This window comes from Euprymna scolopes, chromosome 1, assembly GCF_053919585.1.
Source record: "Euprymna scolopes isolate OS-2025 chromosome 1, ASM5391958v1, whole genome shotgun sequence".
NCBI classification, from domain to species: domain Eukaryota; kingdom Metazoa; phylum Mollusca; class Cephalopoda; order Sepiida; family Sepiolidae; genus Euprymna; species Euprymna scolopes.
The window spans coordinates 172,473,208-172,493,649 of NC_136482.1; the positions used below are offsets into that span (position 1 = coordinate 172,473,208).

General features: G+C 34.1%; 1 non-coding gene across 1 annotated transcript; it reads left to right on the plus strand.

Annotated features, from left to right (window-relative positions):
• Nucleotides 1-13,614: 13,614 nt before the first annotated feature.
• On the plus strand, nucleotides 13,615-13,687 carry Trnar-acg (transfer RNA arginine (anticodon ACG)). Its single transcript has one exon. It is a non-coding gene; the product is annotated as a tRNA-Arg (tRNA).
• Nucleotides 13,688-20,442: the final 6,755 nt, after the last annotated feature.

Consider the following 20,442-nt stretch of genomic DNA (forward strand, 5'->3'; position numbering starts at 1 on the left):
TCTCGTTTTAGATCACTTTTGATAATAAAAATTACATTTATTTCTTGTTAAATTATTTTTTTCTTTTATAAGGAAAAACGCATGTGAAGCATTTTTTTTTTAATCATTATTAAAAAAAATAGTTCAAAGAAATTAGAAGAAATGCAACTTTAAACAATGAGACAAAAATTGAAAACAACAACCACAACAACAACATCAGCAGCAGCAACAACAACAAAATAATAATCATTTCAGCAATAAAGTAGGAAAAGACAATATAAACAGGCTGCTCAACTCGCCACAATCCCCTGTTAGACACGATCCCAAATAGTAGCCCTTTACGTTTCAAGTGTTTGGGCGTGAAAAGAGTAAATAAAAAAAAAATATATATAGTTCCATGTTTAGATATGGTTCAAACTTAAACAAAACATAGAAAATAGAAAACAGCTACGAAACTTAAGCTGGGAAACGAAGATAGTACGTATTATCTATCTATATATAAAAGTGAGAATGTGTGTGTGTGTGTGTGTGTGTGTGTGTGTGTGTGGTGTGTGTGTGTGTGTGTGTGTGGACGCTTCTCAACATATATACTCAACGGATGTTTTATCTACAGACTTGAAATTTGGTATATAGAGTATTCAGACTTGTAAAAAAAATCTTTTTAATCAGTTTTCAGCTGCTAAGGGGTTAAAATTGAAAAATTGATACTTGGATGTGGCAAGCTGGCCTAATGGTTATCGTACTTCACTTACAGTCTTTAGGTTTTGGTTTCGATCTCATCTCCAGTATTTTTGTTTTTTACTTACAAGAAGTGAACTGTTTAGAAATAAAACATAATATTCGCATGCACATGTCTCAGTTTCCTTCCGCTTTTTTTTTTACTTTATTTTTTTTAAAGGAATTTAATGTTACGTTCAATTCTGGACAACACCGGGTACATCTGCTAATATATATATAAATATATATATATATATATATATATATATATATATATATATATATATATATTTGTTTGTAGTACACATTTATAAGTAAATAAAAATGAATGTATACATATGAAATTTGTATGAATTTTTATAAAATAATCTTAAACGTTAATGAATATGATACTGATTTAGGATTATAATGCAAGAGATAGCTACAAAGTTTGCAGTAAATAAACTGTTAAGTAAAGTTTAATGTCTCATGTAGACCAAGTTCCACCAAGCTGTGATGGTCTTTCGGTTTGTTTCCAGTTAAAGTCAAATCATAACTTCGAAAATAGACTCACACTTAATTCAGAAGGCTAGACTGGGTTGCTTTTCACTGGTGTCAACGCTGGTTGGAGAGGGTGATTGTGGGAAAACCATACTTATCGCAGCAAGACTCAGTTCTATGCCACACCTCCGGGAAAACACAGAGGTGGCTGTCTGAAAACTTCGACGACTTTACCACCTCCAACTCATTCGATTGTGCAACCCCATGTGTGGAGCGAAATTAAAAAATGACACTAATCGTACCACCTACAGCATCAAGGATTAACTGATTGCTAGGATCAAACTGGTGTTCAGGCGTTTTAAATAACAAAGGTCACATGCTCTAGGTTCAAGTCTCACCTGGAAGTCATGGTATTGGTTGTGGTTCAGGGCAGCTTTTTTGAATTAACTGTATTTGAAAAAGATATTCTAGGACGCACTTTGAACTTTGTGAATATATCAATTATTGGTCAAGATATGTTTTTTCTTTCCTTATAAAAAAGAAAACGTAAATTTATTCCAAATACTTAAGATATGGATATGTAGAAAATGAGGAAAATATCCAGTGTAGCATAGTGCGGACAGCTATATGCCGTGATAGAAATGACGTCATGGTAGGGAAAAAGAAGACTATAAAAATGATATATATATATATATATATATATATATATATATATATATATAGAGAGAGAGAGAGAGAGAGAGAGAGAGAGAGAGACAGAGACAGAGAGAGAGAGAGAGCACTTCGAGAAGACGATCAGGTTAGAGATGTGGATAACGCTCGAGAGCATGTTCGAGAAGACGATTAGGTTAGAAATGTGGATGACGCTCGAGAGCATGTTCGAGAAGACGATTACATGAGAAATGTCATCACGCGTGCCGGGAAAATGAGGAAAGAAATGTCGTTGTACAGCAAAAAAAAAAGAAAGAAAAAAAGAAAGAAAAAAGCGGGTGAAGTTCTTTTTAATTCTATGTTCATTTTGCGACTGAGACTACAACATGTTGGGTAGCATTACACCAGTACAAGGACAACAAACTCTTTTTCATGCAATAAAAGCATTTTTCATTCCACATAGTTTTTCATTGAGACTAACTAATATTTTTTGCCAATAGAAAGATTCTCTAGTTATACTTATATCAAATGATATTCTTAATATTTTTTATACTAGCCAGGGTGGCCGGCGTTGCCCGAGTGTTTTTAGATGTGTGTTGAACAAAAAAAAAAAAAAAAAAAAATTGGTAGTAGGTAGGCAGGCTCAAACCCGTACCACGAAGAAGGAAACGAATGTGACAAAAAACGTAACGTGTTTGCTGTTGCGCCCATCGCCAAACCGAAGTGACGTAGGTTTAAATTAAGGCTAGACAATCGAAAAGGGGCGATGACTTTCGAAAATATCGGCGAAAAAAGTGACCCCCTCCCTGTAAAAAAAGTGCTCAGTTGAGGGTGAAGGAATTAAGGTTTTTAGCCAATTTTTCGATATTTGTCGTCGGAGGGGATCGAGCTTCAAAACGATATTGATTTCATGAAAATCCGTTGCCTCTGTCGAAAGTTTTTGCGAAACATACATACATGCATACATACATACATACATACATACATACATACATACATGCGTACATACATACATACATACATACATACATGCATACATACGTACGTACATACATACATGCATACATACGTACGTACATACATACGTACGTACATACATACAAACATACATACATACATACGTACATACATACATACATACATACATACATACGTACATACATACATACATACATACGTACATACATACATACATACATACATGCATACATACGTATGTACATACATACATGCATACATACGTACGTACATACATACGTACGTACATACATACAAACATACATACATACATACGTACATACATACATACATACATACGTACATACATACATACATACATACATACGTACATACGTACATACATACATACATACATACGTACATACATACATACATACATACGTACATACGTACATACATACATACATACATGCATACATACATACGTACATACATACAAACATACATACATACATACATACATACGTACATACATACATACATACATACATACATACGTACATACATACATACATGCATACATACATACATACATACATACATACATACGTACATACATACATGCATACATTTAAACAGACAGGTGAGATTTATATTATAGATTAAAAAAACATGACAAAACAAAAAACATATTTTTAAAAACAAAATTTTTGTTTATGACTTGTAATTTTCTTCAGGCTGTTTTCTATTCTCTTAAAGGGTCAACCCTATACAAAATTATTTTGTTTCATTTTTATCTCTTTGATGAAATGTTTATATGTCTAAGACGTATTGTTGGATAGTTTATTTTAAAATGATTAATTAAGACGTCATTCATTTTTCGTTCTTAATATAATTCTTCATCATGATTGAAGTGTTTCAATGACTGAAATAAATATGCTGCATAAAAATAGCAACCTCATAAAATTTTCATCCAATAAATCTAAATAAACATATTCTTTAAACCGATTTTAGTAAAACCTCTGTTCAAAATTGTTTCCAACTGCATAAATTATATTTGATCATTTAAGAAGAAATTTAAGGCAAAACAATGCAAAAGTGTGATAGATAGATTTAAACTGGCGCAACTTAAGATATAATGATGGAACCAGCTTTGCAGTTTCACTTTTATTGATCCAATTCATATGTATATGTATAACCATACATATATACATATACTTTTTATTTGTGTCCGTGATACTATATTTCCGGATGTCTTCCCTTTGTCAGGCGTGTATTCGGCTTTCAAACGTGCATAAGTTGCGCCAGTTTACATCTGTCACACTTTTGTATTGTTCTGTTTTCTATGAACTTAAATTTCTTTTATATACATATTTTACAATGCTTCAAGCAAACTACTTTAACTTATTATATTTGATCAATAACAGTTCAAGTTACCCTGGAATGTTTGCATACAAAAGTAAAATTAAGGGGAAGGACAATTGAACATCTGCATAGTCACATATATAAAGCACTTCATTCATACAGTCCCGTTGTCATATGAACACACACAAATACATTTACACACACACACACAGCACACACAGCACACAAATACATTCACACACAGCACACAAATACATTCCCACGTACCACACACACACACACACACACACACACACACACACCACACAAATAGATTCACACACACACACAACACAAATACATTCATACACACACCTCACACAAATACATTCATACACACACCACAAAAATACATCCATACACACACCACACAAATATATCCATACACATACACACACAAATACATACACACACACACACCACACAAATGCATTCACACACACATTCACACAAATACATCCACACCACACACACACCACACAAATACATCCATACACACACACCACACAAATATATCCATACACACACACACACACCATAAATACATTCACTCAAACACACCACACAAATACATTCACACACACACACCACACAAACATATTCACACACACATATACATTCACACATACACACACCACAAATACATGCTCACATACAAAATTAGAGAAGAGAATTCATCAGATTCATATATGCACGAGTTAGCTGCAAGAAATAGTTTGTATTAGTATAATTAAAAGTTTCATAAAAATACAATTAGGAAGTAGTACGTTTTTGCTCACACAAAATTCAATATTAGTTTTCATTTTGATATAGAAAAGTACTGCTTTTGAAAAAGCTCATTTTTTTTTAGATTAGAAATATGACGTCAGTAAAGAAGGAAAAAATTTCAGATAAAAAACTGAAAATACATAAAAAGAAAGCAAAAAGTGGTCACACAACTCATCAAACAAAAAAAAAAAAAATTGAGCGATGAAAGAATTTGTCGCATACTTAAGTTAAAGAAAGAGTAGCAAAACGTAAAAAGGAGAAGCAAAATTTGACTTATTGAAAACTAGCGAAAGGGGGTGGGGGCTTTGCCGGGTTGTAAAATACACTTAAATATATATTTTAATCCAAGAAGATTTCGTATTTATTTTTACGGAGCTAATTCTCTATTTAATATTATATTGTACCTAATATATAATACTGATTTCAAACGTTAAAAAAAAAAAATGCTAAAATAGAAACCAAAACACTTCAGCTGCGTACCCTGCTATTTAAGCTACCAAAAGATAGATAAAAAAGATTGGAACTTCTGTATTACGTGAACGACGCCATTTTTTTTTTTTTTTTTACAAGGCGCTTTTCGGTCAAAGAACGGTAACTCAAACTTTTTGGGAATATCTTCGGAAACTTTATCTTAAAATGGATACTAATTGCCTAAATATGCGCGATATTGCATTGTTGACGTCGGAACCCCGGGAAACGACTTTTTGCAGGCCATAGAGCAGTTGTAGGCCATAGAGCAGTTGTAGGCCATAGAGCAGTTTGTCGGCCATAGAGCAGTTTGTAGGCCATAGAGCAGTTGTAGGCCATAGAGCAGTTTGTAGGCCATAGAGCAGTATCAGTGAGGACAAAACATGGTATTGCGACCAGCAATAGTAACAGTAACGGATTCTGCTGAAGATGCCGGACTTGTTGGAATAAAGTTTCGGTTCGGAAGGGCTAACCGAGCTTATCATATTTATTTATATGTGGGCATATGAGATGTTCACGTACAAGGACGTTTGCAGAGAATGCTGATGCTTGTCCGACCATACCATTGCCGATTGGCAAATGTATCTAAGAGAACTCTGCTATGAGCATCAAATGTTGCTTTAATTAAAAAAATGTTTCATTAAAATTATATTTTCTTACACAGAATTTTCAATAATGGTTTTTACAAAAATTAAAACTATATTTTATTACAGTGACACTTTTATTTCAATTCAAAAGATTTTCAGAAAAAAAATGTTCCTTTTATTAAAAAATTGTTTTATTAAAATTATATTTTCTTACACAGAATTTTCAATAAATGTTTTTACAATTTTATATTGATATAGTTTTATACAATACATGTTTTGGTTTTCAAATATTTCTGTGATCGGAAAAAACTTGTTTGTTTATTATTTACCGCGTTATTTAACCTAAAAAATGGCGCCGTCCGCGTAACTCAGAAGTGCCAAAAGATTTAATATTAAACAACTTGAAGAAATCAAAAGAGTTTGGCATGTGCAGAAAGAAATAGAAATATGTCGGCAAGTTGAAATGAAAAGTTTGCATTTCAATTCGTGGGGAAAACTAATGAGCACATATCTAAGGTAATGGCCAAAACACTAGAGGAAGACCTTCAGTCTGTAGTGGAATGGGGTCAAAAATGGATGGTAACGTTCAACGCTGCCAAGACAAAGATCGTTTCCTTTAATAATTACATGAAACCTTACTAACCACCAATGGCTATGGCTAGAGATACTTTACCTGAGAGCACTTCATTCAAGCTCCTTGGCTTAACGTTCACAGGAAACATGAGTTGGAATAGATACATCGAGATAATTGCCAAGGTGGCTGCAAAGAAGGTGGGCTCTCTCTACCGTGCTAGAAAGTTACTTACGCCTGAAAGTATCCTGCATCTCTACAAAGCTACCGTTCGCCCATGTATGGAGTGCTGCTGTCACATTTGGGCTGGTGCATCTGTCACTAGCCTCTCGCTCCTGGAGAGGGTCCAAAAGAGAGTCACCAACCTAATAGGTCCCGAACTGCCATCTAAGCTTCAGCCTCTGTCCCATCAGCGGAATGTTGCATCCCTCTGCCTGTTTTACAAGTATTTCAATGGTGGATGCTCTGACGAACTACAAGCCCTCGTATCCCCTTGACGAAAATACCCCCGACAAACCCGACAAGCAGCGAAGTCCCACCTCTACACATTCGAGATCTCTGGATGTAAGAAAGCCTTCTACTCTAATAGGTTCTTCCCCAGAACTGCAAGGCTTTGGAATTCTCTTCCGGTTTCCTGCTTCCTCAACTGTACTGACATGCAGAAGTTCAAGTGTAATGTGAACAAACATCTTGCTGCTAAACTCCCTACATAGTACCCTTGCAACTTAGGTCCCTTATAGTAGACTCATACATCAAAATGGTAATGTGCCTTGTTTGGGATGAAAATGCAAAAAAAAAAAAAAAAAATTTGCCGCCATATTTCTGTACACGCTATTCATCCAAACAAAGATTTTACTCGTTATAAATCATCCTTGGTGTATGATTTTACTATTTTCTATTAAATTCAGTTTTATGTAACCAGTAGTTTAAGAGTTTATTGATTAAATAGTGACACACACGCACACACATACATATACACACATAGATATACACACATACATATATATCAACTGTTTTATTTATGTAGAACAGTGACTTCGCGCCTATAGTTAAAAATAACATTTTTTATGGCTTTCCATGAAAAAGATTATCATCTGGGAAATAAATTTTATATTTATCAATATTGATAAATGTCATTATTTTATTTTGAAAAAAAAAAAAAAAGAGAAAGAAAAAGATTTATAATAAATAAACGAACACTGGTGTCTTGTCTAAGAACCAATAATTATTCATAAACTAAGAATGGTATAATATTTCTTATTATTCTAAAAGTGAAAATATACTAGCGTGTCTACACAAAGGTAGTTCCTAAAATAAAGCCTCCTATTTTTTTTAACTCAAAAAGTTGAAGAACTACAAAGACTGGAGAGGTAGCATTAAAACAGGCGACCTTTTGTGCCTCGGAATTTATTTTTCTACATAGTCACCACCATTCTCAATGCACTTTTGCCAGGCGCCACACCATCAATATCTGCAAAAGATAGATGAAACTTTCAGGTCATGAATGCATAGGTTCAGTCATCATAACAATGCAATTTGCAATCTCCTCTGATCCATTTGGGCGGAATAAAAATAGACAGCATTACTTTTGAAACACCCGCCATATATATATATATATATATATATATATATATATATATATATATATATATATATATATATATATATATATACATAATTATAATTAAATAATAATTATTGTTTTATACCTGCATACACTAGTGTTTCATGCTTACGTAATCATCAGTTTAGGATGACAATTGCAACCACAAAGCCACCTTTTACTCCACTGGCTAAGCCTTTACCTCCCGGCCACCAAATAATTGCCATGAGAATGAAGGAAATTAATAACTAATAAATACACAATTCGGGAGCAGGCATTCGACAATCCAGAGTGTTCGAACGATGAATTTGATTGTTAGTTGATTGCCTCTTTATTTATAATTCCCAGACGATGCACATCCTTAAGTATTCTTAAAGGAGCTGGGTAATATCTCTCTCTCTCTCTCTCTCTCTCTCTCTCTATATATATATATATATATATATATATATATATATATATATATATATATATATATATATATAAATGTAATTCTTGGTTCGTTCAAACTGAATAAAACCATATTTCTACGTTAGCAATTTAATTGAAATTTTCAGAAAATTTATCTGTAAAGTCAAGGAATGTTTGCATGTTATTAAAATAAATTAAGATCGCAAATTATAAAAATTATATTAAATAAAATAAAAATATTTTTCGTAACTGCAAGACTGTCCACTATTTCATTTACAGTAGAAATGAGCCTTTCACGTGCACCACACGTTGATGACTTTCGAATTACAACATTTAACTATCTATTTAATAGATGGGTAAAAAAAAAAAAATCCCTATTTTTTAAATTATATATTTCTTTTTTTTTATTTTGTACTTTAACCTTACAAGTGAATAAAAAACATATCATCAAACTTAAAAATTGGAAATACGATTTAAAAATAGTGCGGATCGGTAAGTGCACTATTTGTTTATCTTAATTTTTTATTTTTAAAAGCTTTCCTGGCGAAGCCTACCTAAAATAAATTTGTCTAATTCTTAATTTCTTATGTTATTGAAAAAAAAAAAAAAAAGCATCCCGGAATTTTGATAAAATTTTCCAGTAAGACCCGTCTCATGTTCATATATAACAAAATATGGTAAATATCCAGATATGCTACAACAGAACACCAACCACTCTAATTTGTTTTTTTATAGGTAATTGAGGTCGCTGACAACGAATCTGATGAATCTGATAGTCAAACTTTGGACAAATTATCGTTTGCATGGTATTAACCCCTGAACCCACGAACTACTTTCCACCATTTTGCAGCTTCCGTTTACACTACGCGCGCGCGCTGTAGCATAAACATCGGCTTCAACAAGCAAACTGCCTTCTCACATGGCGTACAAATCTTCCGCAGAAAATTTGAAATTAGATGAAACAGAAATAAAGAGAGAAAAGAAAAGCACACCAAGTTGTGGGAGGGGGGATTTAATTTTTTTTTTTTTTCCGGAACATAGAATTTTCTAATTTTCAAAAATACATTATAGTACTTTTTGGGTGGAAAATTTAAAATTAGCTGAAAAAGAAATAAAACAAGAAAAGGAAAGAAAGCACTCCAAGTTGGGGAGAGGGCGGGGGTGGGGTAATTTAATTGTTTTTTTTTTTCCTGGAACATAGAGTTTTCAAATTTTGAAAAAGTAACGCACCGACATTTACCAATTAGAACACCATTTACCATTTTTTGAAGATTTTACTGTTTACATTGGGGGCGATCCCCCCCCCCGCTCGCGTTTTGTACACAGAAAACAACAAAAAAAAGAAAACATTTAGCGTTTCAACATGAAGTAGTCATATATATATATATCCACAACACACCAAGTATATGTGGTTGTTAATGTGTAGGTGGAACTCTAAGCTCTTTTCTATGATACGAGTTATCTTTTTCATATATGTTGCAATAGATAAGGTAAACACTAATAAGGATGCTGCAAGTAATACAGTGCAGAGATGAAGTTGGAATTATGGCAGAAGTCTCAGTAATAATAATATGAATGATGATAAGAGTAGTCGTATTTACTAATAATCTGTTGTCATATTTCACACAATTATTGCCTTGGGATGTGAACTGTTTAGTTTTGTTTGATTCTTCCTCGATTACTACTCATGATACCTAGCGTGGCATTATTTTTTTTTGCCACTGGTCGTGTGGTTCCCCACCGTTGTGACTGGGGGTGTGAATGCGTCGCATGGAGCGATACATTGAAAAAGATGAACCATAAGGAAATTTTATGACCCCCCCCACACACCTTTTTTTTGATTCTTACAGCCATGGAGTAAGGACACATATTTTTATCTCTCTGTAAATGAAAGGAGGGGGGACACTCCCATCCCTCAGCACTAGTTAGGACTAGTTAAGTAGTTAGCTCAAAGTCTGATAATCTAAAAAGTTTAATTATTAATTGTTGTTGATTGTTTTTAAAATTGTAAAATACTGTAATATATTTAACGGGTTCTGCTAGTTATTTGTAATTATAATTAGTTCCGACTCTTCAAGAAACATGTTTCTAAACTGTTAAGGCCTGTCTGTGAATGAAAAGTCAATCAGTTGGCCTACGTGCGGGGTCGTGGCCTCCATTCACTCGATCATTGTAGTTCGACATTTTATAACGTTTATGCCTTTATAAAAGTTTAAATTTCTCTTGAATATCGCTGCGATTGACAGTGGCTCTCTGGTTATGTCCCTCGCAAGTGGAGACAGACATGGCTTCTTTGCAGAGTTTAGATCCCAGGGCCAGCGACAATTGTAACATTCTGCACTGATATTTTTTTTTTTTTTTTTTTTTTTTTACACAGTGATCACCACTTATCAAGGCCTGGAAGCCACTCAGGGATAAGGGTTATTGCAAGTACATTACGTTAGTGAGGAGATTTGCTGAAATGTTTACTAAAGGGGGCGGTTCATTAGGAATTTGTTAACATTGGACTTGAAGACAACCAAGTTGTAGTCCGGAGGGAAGCAGGCAGACGGAACAGAGTTCCACAGGCGTGCAGTTCTAAGAAAGAAGCTTTGTTCATGGAATCTGCGTTTTGATTTAGGCACAGATATAGAGTGGGGGAAATTTTTCACAGTGGATTCAGCTAGACGGGTGTTTTTTGTGAAAGATTGACGAGGGGGGACCAGAGATTGGAGTTCAGACGAGCATCTGCCATGGAAATAACGATAAAACAAGGACAGGCTCGCAACGTCTCTTCTGTGGGAGAGAGGTTGCAGGGTAGAGAAAAGGGCATCCCCCACTAAGCCACGAAGTCTATTTTGTACTCTGTCAAGGCAGGATAGGCTGTTTTTAGCAGCTCCTGCCCAGATATGGCAATAGTATTCCATCCTTGGACGTACTTGGCTTTTATATAGATAGAGAATTGCATCCGTAGTGAGATATCTTCTGGAGCGGTAGAAAGATCCCACCATCTTTCCAGCGACCTTGGCAACAGACTTGATGTACGTGTTCCATTTCAGATCAGGAGTAAAGGTCAAACCCAGAAGTTTGTCAAAACACGGGGCCTCACCCAGACGAAAGCCATCCATCACAATTGATGCCAGATGGGGATCAGAGCGTTGATGATGTAAGGATAGGAGTTTGGTTTTGGATGCATTGAAGGTAACCAGCCACATCTTCCCCCACTGAACCACGCTCTCGAGATCAGAGGAGAGAGAATCAGAGAGAACTTTGTCATTTACAGCCTTTGATGTGTTGCCGTAGATGGTCGTGTCATCAGCATAGATGTCAACGAATGATTTAAGTATGTGTTTAGGGAGGTCATTGATGTAGATCAGGAAGAGAGTTGGGCCCAGGATTGACCCCTGAGGTACTCCAGCATTTATATTGCAGGCCTCCGATTTTTGTCCATCTACCACTACTCTTATGAGCCTATCGGAGAGAAATGATTTAATGATTGAGAAAACATTTCCAGTTATACCGTAGCTGGAAATCTTGTGAAGTAGACCCTTATGCCATACCTTGTCGAAGGCCTTTGATATGTCGAGAGCAATTGCCCTAGAAAGGAAGCCTTTGTCAAGAGATTCACTAATCCTGTGGGATATAACCGTCAGCACATCTGCGGTAGATCTTGCAGAGCGGAAACCATATTGTGTGTCACTAAGAAGGTTATTTATGCTGAGGTGGTTGACTATTTCTCTATTTAATATGGATTCCAGCAACTTACTCATAACACACAGGAGACTTATTGGTCTGTATTGAGAGGGAGATGACTTATCACCTGAATTCTTAAATACAGGGCAAACTTATGAGGTCTTCCAGGGAGTCGGAAAGCACTTCTCCTTAAGGCAGCGCTTAAATAGTTTCGTAAGTATGGGAGCAAGTTCTGGTTGAAGCTTTTTTAACACTATAATTGGGATGCCATCAGGGCCAGTTGCTTTACTGGAATCTAGGTTCTTTATTAGCTTGGCGACCTCATGATATATATATATATATATATATATATATATATATATATATATATATATATATATAGTAAGTTATAAAATATATATTATATTTTCTAACTTACTAACTAGCTCTATCTACGTATTGAGCACTTTTGAAGTAAATACTTAAAGTTTTACGCATAAATTTATACTTTCGTATACTAATTTTATGTGAGTAAATTAAGTAGTTATATATATATATATATATAGTAGTTATATATATATATATAGTTATGTATATATATATAGTAGTTATATATATATAGTAGTTTTATATATATATAGTAGTTATATATATAGTAGTTTTATATATATATAGTAGTTATATATATATAGTAGTTTTATATATATATATATATATAGTAGTTATATATATATATATAGTAGTTTTACATATATATATATAGTAGTTATATATATATATATATATATATATATATATATATATATATATATATGCCATTTTACGCACTTTGCAAATTTCAGAAACAGTCTTAAACAAAATTTATCTATACTATTAATAAAATTCTAAATGTTTATTTATTTACAGTGCCCTGCAAAAGTTAACAATACATATTTGAAACTGTCAGTTTTTGTATTTCTAGCTTCCAAATGGTAATGAAACTTTTTATAAACATAGAACATGTATTGAAACTAAGATAAGAACAGTGGGAAAAATAAAAAATAACAATTTAACACAATGCGAAGAGAAAACTCAGTAATTAGCAACGCAAAAGTTTACAACACGTATCAAATTCATTAGTTTTCTCAATAATTTTATGATGGTTTATCATGGTAAAATGCTTAGAAGATTCTAGAATGTTCAGGAATATGCATTAGTGTTGTGAGACCGGATAGCACCCCATAATGGACTCGTCCAGATCCTATATAATCAGCTCCTAAGGCTGGTACGGTGGAGCGAGATTTCAACGGATATTGTACCTCGAAGAGTGAGATCTTACTGATACCTACAACTATACAGATGCGGTAAGATCTTCCGGCATACGGACAGGAGTTGTGGCGCAATGGATAACGCGTCTGACTACGGATCAGAAGATTCCAGGTTCGAATCCTGGCAAGTTCGTAATAATTTTAACAATCATTTTATCCAATGTTTACTCATTAGCCTTACCCTTAGGGTATTTTTGTTTTTTCAGTGATTGTGTTTTGTGCATATGGGTATTTCATATACTCCGAGTTCACAGGGTAAGCGTTGATGGTGAGACGATGTTGAGTGTTTGACTTGGTGTTGTGTGTGCCGATGCGGCACAGCCGCTAGTTTTTAATAAAAATTAAACTAAAAATTGCAACATTATAATTTTAAGGTCAATCTTTAGTTGGATTTTTTAAAAGCTCTTCATTTCAACCAATTTTGGAACGTAACGATTATTTGGGATCATATTTAACAACAGACTGGAGATTTGAGCAGGAAGATGTCTGTTTACATTTCACATAAACTTATGCAGGTTAGTATAGTCAGGGAAGCAGGGAACAGAAAGGGAATTCCAAAATCTATCAGCTTGAGGAAGACAAATATTAGAAAGAAGACTTTTCGGCACCTAGGGATCTCAACAGTAGAGGGGTGGGATTTTGCTGCTTTTCAAGCTAGTAAGGGGTATGTACGTCAATGGGATAGAGGTTGTAGTTTAACAGACATTGCAGAACCTATAAAATTTGAAACTCTTCCTTGAACCTTCTATAAAATTTGAAACTCTTCCTTGAACCTTCTATAAGCTGGGTGGCCAGCGTTGCCCAGGTATTTGGAGGTGTGTGTTGAGCAAAAAAAAAAAAAAAAAGTAGTAGTAGGCAGGCTCGAACCCATACTGTGAAGGCGATAAAGAACGTGACCCCCCCCCCAAAAAAAAAACGTGGCGTCTTTGCTGCTCATCACCAAACCGGAAATGACGATTGTTTACATTAAGGCTAGTCAATCGAAAAGAGGGGATGACTTTTGAAAATATCGGCGAAAAAGGTGACCCCTTCCTTGTAGAAAAGTGCCCAGTTGAGGGTGAATGAATTAATATGTTTAGCCAATTTTTCGATATTTATCGTCCGAAGGGTCGGGCTTCAAAACAATACCGATCTCGTGAAAATCCGTTGCCTCTGTCGAAAGTTTTATGCAGACATACATACTGGGTAGTTTATCCATTAGAAGCGTTGAGTGAAATTTGAAAATTGAATAAGGTACGTGTTGAATTGAACACTTTGAAGCCAAATAACTGCAACGCGAATTTTTTTTTTTATATAAAATAAACGAGTGTTTATTTTTGAAAGAGAGAAATACACTCGACACCATGGTAAAGAATAAGGGGAAAAAAATATATAGATTGACAAAGGAGTATATCTCCGAAATATATCTCTCTCTTTCAAAAATAAACACTCGTTTATTTTATTAAAAAAAAAAATTCGCGTTGCAGTTATTTGGTTTCAAAGTGTTCAATTCAACACGTACCTTATTCAATATACATACATACATACATACATACATTTAAACAAACAGGTGAGATTTATATTATAGAAGATGAGAGAGTAGTGTTAGATGTAAAGCCAAGATGTGGCATCAATACTCCTTGCATAGGCGAATTGTGACTTTGTAAAGATATAGGATACTCTCTGGTATGAGCAATTTTCGAGCATGGTAGAAGGAGCCCACTTTCTTTGCAGCAGCTTTGGCAATGTACCCATTGTATTTGTTTCAATTAATGTTGCCTGTGAATGCTAAGTTGAGGAGTTTGAACAAAGAGCTTTATTGTTAGCATTATTAGTATTATTACTCGAGGCAATCAGAGGTTGGGAAGGTTTCTTGTAAGTGTTAAAGGAAAGAAGTTTAATAAATAGAATTGAAGGTTATAATCCAATTTACATTCCCCATTCCACCACAGACTGGAAGGTATTCTCTGTTTTCAGCCATTGCCTTCAATATGCATACATTCGTATTTTTTCCCTCATGTTTGTTATAGAAAATATAAGCAACTATACCTATCTCAGACAATTTTATTAGGAAGATCGTTTATGAATAATAGGAATAATAAAAGTCCAATGATCGACCCCTGTGGTGCACCCACTTTAATATTATGCTGTTTAGATTTACGCCTACCGAGGACAACCTTGATTTTTGGCGTCTAAGACAGATCTGGTTATATTAAGCATTCGTCCATTAATACCTTATGATTTAACTTTCATTAAAAGACCTCCACGCCAGATCCTGTCATATATTAAAGGAAAGAACCTCAGTCTTGGCAGGATTAAATGTTGCTAATGTTAATATTTATTACTCTACTCATCCACCAACCAAGTCGAATTTTCTAATTTAACGTTTCAATAGACAAAGAGTAATTAAATTAGTAAAAGACAAATAAGCCTCACACTCGTGAAAATCCGTTGCCTTTGTCGAAAGTTTTAGGCAGACATACATACATACTGGGTAGTTTATCCATTAGAAGCGTTGAGTGAAATTTGAAAATTAAATAAGGTACGTGTTGAATTGAATACTTTGAATACAAGACCACCATTCGACCATGTATGGAGTATTGTTGTCACATTTGGACTGGTGCATCTGCTATTAGTCTCTCGCTCCTGGACAAAAAAAAAAAAAACAAAAAAAAAAAACATATCTAAAAGGTTAAATTGACTTTAGATTTTATTTTTTTTATTTTGTCTTTCAAATTCAACACGAAATATATATATATATATATATATATATATATATATATATATATATATATGCACACTTCTGGAATTTACCAAATAGTTGAGCGCAGCTTGGCAAGAAAGCAAGAATTCAAATTGGCTTGAAGACACATTTGTTGAATAAGTCATTATTCATGATAGGTGAGTATGCCTTGAGAAAATATCCACACTCCACTCTGATGATACGTGAAGGTAGGGTGACTGAACAATAGAACTGAGTAATTGGTCTGAGAATGTCGATAGGTGAAGAGAATAATCTATGGAACTTGAAAATTATAAACAATTCATTCTTATACCTCGCAAAGTCTGCGTAGGTTATATCTAATCATTGTTCAAGAATTTGACATTTCTGATTTTTTAAGATGAGGATTGCCTATTCATATTATTTGGATTCATCAGACTACTGTTCTTATCTTGAGTGTCATTTTCACAACGTTTAGTTCTCCGACCTTCTTCAGGTGTATCTTGTCGAGCTTAGGAATGTTAGGAAAAATTAATTGTAAACGTAATATTCTCCTGAAGGTGAAGGTTCAATCCTCAGTGTGGGTGACTAAAAAATACAATTTCGAATTACTTAGGACCTTTATCCAGTCAGTCTCGTGAAGTAAATGAACGGTCCCGTTCGAAATTCTGTCTGAATTCCTGAGTTTGACAGAAAGATTTCCGAGTTCGACAAGATACACCTAAAGAAGGTCGGAGGTTACATCGACCGAAACATTGTGAAAATGATACTCAAGATGAGAACAGTAGTCCAAAGAACCCAAAGAATTTATTCTGCTGACCTTGAAATAATTTGGCTAATAATTAGTGAATATAACTCTATATCTGAATGCTAGAAAGTTACTTATACCTGAAGTATCCTGTACCTCTACAAGGCCACCATTCGCCCATGTATGGAGTATTGTTGTCACATTTGGACTGGTGCATCTGCTATTAGTCTCTCGCTCCTGGACAGTGCTCAAAAGAGAGTTGCTAACCTGATAGGTCCTGAACTGTCAGCCTCTGTCCCATCAACGAAATGTTGCATCCCTCTGCCTGTTCTACAAGGATTTTAATATTGGATGCTCAAGATCTGTACCCCCTCGACATAAATACTCCAACCTGCAAAAATCCCATCCCTGAACAGCAGAGATCCCTAGATGTAAGAAGGCCTTCTACTCTAATCGTTTCTTCCCCAGAACTGCTAGACTTTAGAACGCCCTTCTGGGTTCCTGCTTTCCCAACTGTACTGACATATGGAAGTCCAAGTGTAATGTGAACAGACATCTTGCTGCTCAACTCCCTACATAGCAAATCTACAACTTATGGACCCGATAGTAGCCCCTACATCAAAGTGTCACTGTGCCTTGTTTGGGCTGAAAATAGAATTAAAAATAACACACAAAAAAAAGCACATTCTGTTAAAAAAATAGGCATAATTATATAAGTTGAAAATAACATGCACTATTCTTATGAGTTCAGAAACAGCAGGGAGGTGATCGTGTCTAAGTTGTTAACGGTACAGGATGACAACCTTGGTGTGCAAAGTTCAAATCCAGTTTGTTCTGCAGGAACATTTCCACTTAGTTGTTCCCCTGGTAATTGCCCAATGTCTTTTTAAAAAGAATTCTAATTAGACAGATATCAGGGAAACGAATGCCACCAATGATCGTCTGATTCATACAAACTCAAATGGATGCTCAATAGTAACAACATCACCGGGTAAGAAAAAGAGCAAAATAAATTTAATTTTATGTTAAGAATCATGTAAAATGCAGAGTCAATTCTGTCTATATAGTGTGGTCACCCGACGTTGCCGGTCGTAAAATAGGCTTAAACAAGATATTCATGTAGATTTCATATTTATTATTATAGATAATTATTTTATACCCAATACCCAATCGTGATTTCAAAAATTTTAATAAAATTTTTTAAATAATGTGACTTCGATGCCATCAACTAGTATCGAAAGAAAAACATTAACGCTCCAGCATTATTCGTTACCATCTAAGCTAATAACAGATGGATATTAGAACTTAAGAAATCAACCGACTTTACCATATAAATGTATATTTGCACATGCGTAGAAAGTACACGTTTAGTCGTCTTACGTTTGCCAAGTGTCATTTTTTCTACAATTTTAACCTCCTAGCAGCGTTTTTTTTTTTTTTTTTTTTTTTTTTTGCAATTTTTTTAAACTCCTAGCAGCGTTTTTTTTTTTATTTATTTATTTTTTTACCAGCTAAAAGCCAAATCAAATTTGTTCCCTGCATCATTGCAGAGTCGGAATATATGAAATTCGACTGAATCCACTTCCGGAATTAAAAAAATTGACTTTAATTCCTTATTCCTATGTACAGGTGGTTTGTTGATTCTTTGAAGACTAAAAACCTCGATTCCATAATTCTGTTAAAAATATCAGCATAGTAAAAATAAATAAATAAATAAAAAAAATAAATAAATAAAAAAAATAAATAAATAAAAAATAATGAAGTACAAGAAATAATAATCCAGAAAATAGATGTAATGACTAAAGTGTCGAATATTCCTTGGCCAAAGTGTACTTTCGCAGTGAATAAGATAATTCCTATATTCAATAGGTTATATATTATGATCGACAGGGGATGACTTGGGGGTCAGCTCTGGATGGCCAAAGAATAGAAAGTGAAATAGTCAGCTTAGTTATGAGACACAAGAAAGATTTTAAATTAAAGATAGTCGTTGAAAGATTGTAATACAGTTAGATATAATGTAAGCATATAGTATATACTAGCAGACCGCCCAACATTGGCCGATTGTAAGATACATTAAAATACGATATTTTAATTCATGCAGATTACATATTTATTATTATATAGACAGTTCTCTATCGATTATTATATTAAACTTAATATATAGTAGTGAGATCAAAACTAAAATATATATACTTGGGTGCCATCAACTAGAATCGAAACCAAAGTATACACGTCTTCATCCTCATTCTTTAGCCTCTGAGCCACACCCATACGTATGTTTTTATATATATATATATATATATATATATATATATATATATATATATATATATATATATATATATATATATATATAATGTGTGTGTGGGGGGTGCGTTAATTCACCTGTCATCATCTTTTTAAGAAGATGGATGACATCATCTTTTTAAGAAGATTGATGACAGGTGAATTAAAACACACAAACGCGCGTACACACACACACACACACACACACACACACACACACACACACACACATAAGAGAATAGAGGGGTGAAGAACGTTTCTACTTTGTCAACCTATAGCAGCGACGAGGAGTTATTGGTATTATTTAAACTTAGCGATTGTTTATTGGCCTAAGTTTTTGCTTGGATCTGAAGTAATATTATGCCCTCATCACCGTTACTTCCCTATTTTAGGTCTTTAAGGAGGTATTTATTTTATTTTCTGGTGGGAACTTCATTATTCATCTATTTTATTGATAAGTTGCATTTATTCACTTTTTTTTATTTATTTTATTCCTCATTTTTTATCCGTTCATTTATTTCTCATTTTTATGTAGATGGATAACGAAGTTGATACCAGAAAAGAAAAAAAAAACAGCCGTAAAAACCTAAGATAGAAATTAATAGCGATGAGAGTATAATATTACTTTAGATGAAAGTGAAAATGCAGGCCAATAAACAACCGCAAGTTAAAATAATACCAATACTTGCTTTTGCGTGACTCCATGGGATCGTGTACCGCCCTCTCCACCACACCACTTCCTTCGCCACACCTTCCTCTAAGCCCCTACAGTTCACATTCACAAAGTATACACCCCGCCTTCTTCCAGACCGTAAACCACACCCGAATATCTTATAAAAATCTAATGTAATTTTGACTCTCGTTTCAGTATCGCTCCCTTTTTGGTCTGATGAAGTGGTCTCTTTGAATTGAGAGTCCACTGAAACATGTATGCACATATGTAACAAATAATTTTTGTATTATAAACGGACTTTATATGTGTGTGTGTATACATACATATATATACATACATATATACATACAGGCATACATACATATATACATATATATATATATATATATATATATATATATATATATATATATATATATATATATTACCTGTCATTCCGTTTTTTTAGAGATAGAATCGCCCGATCGTCGAAGACAA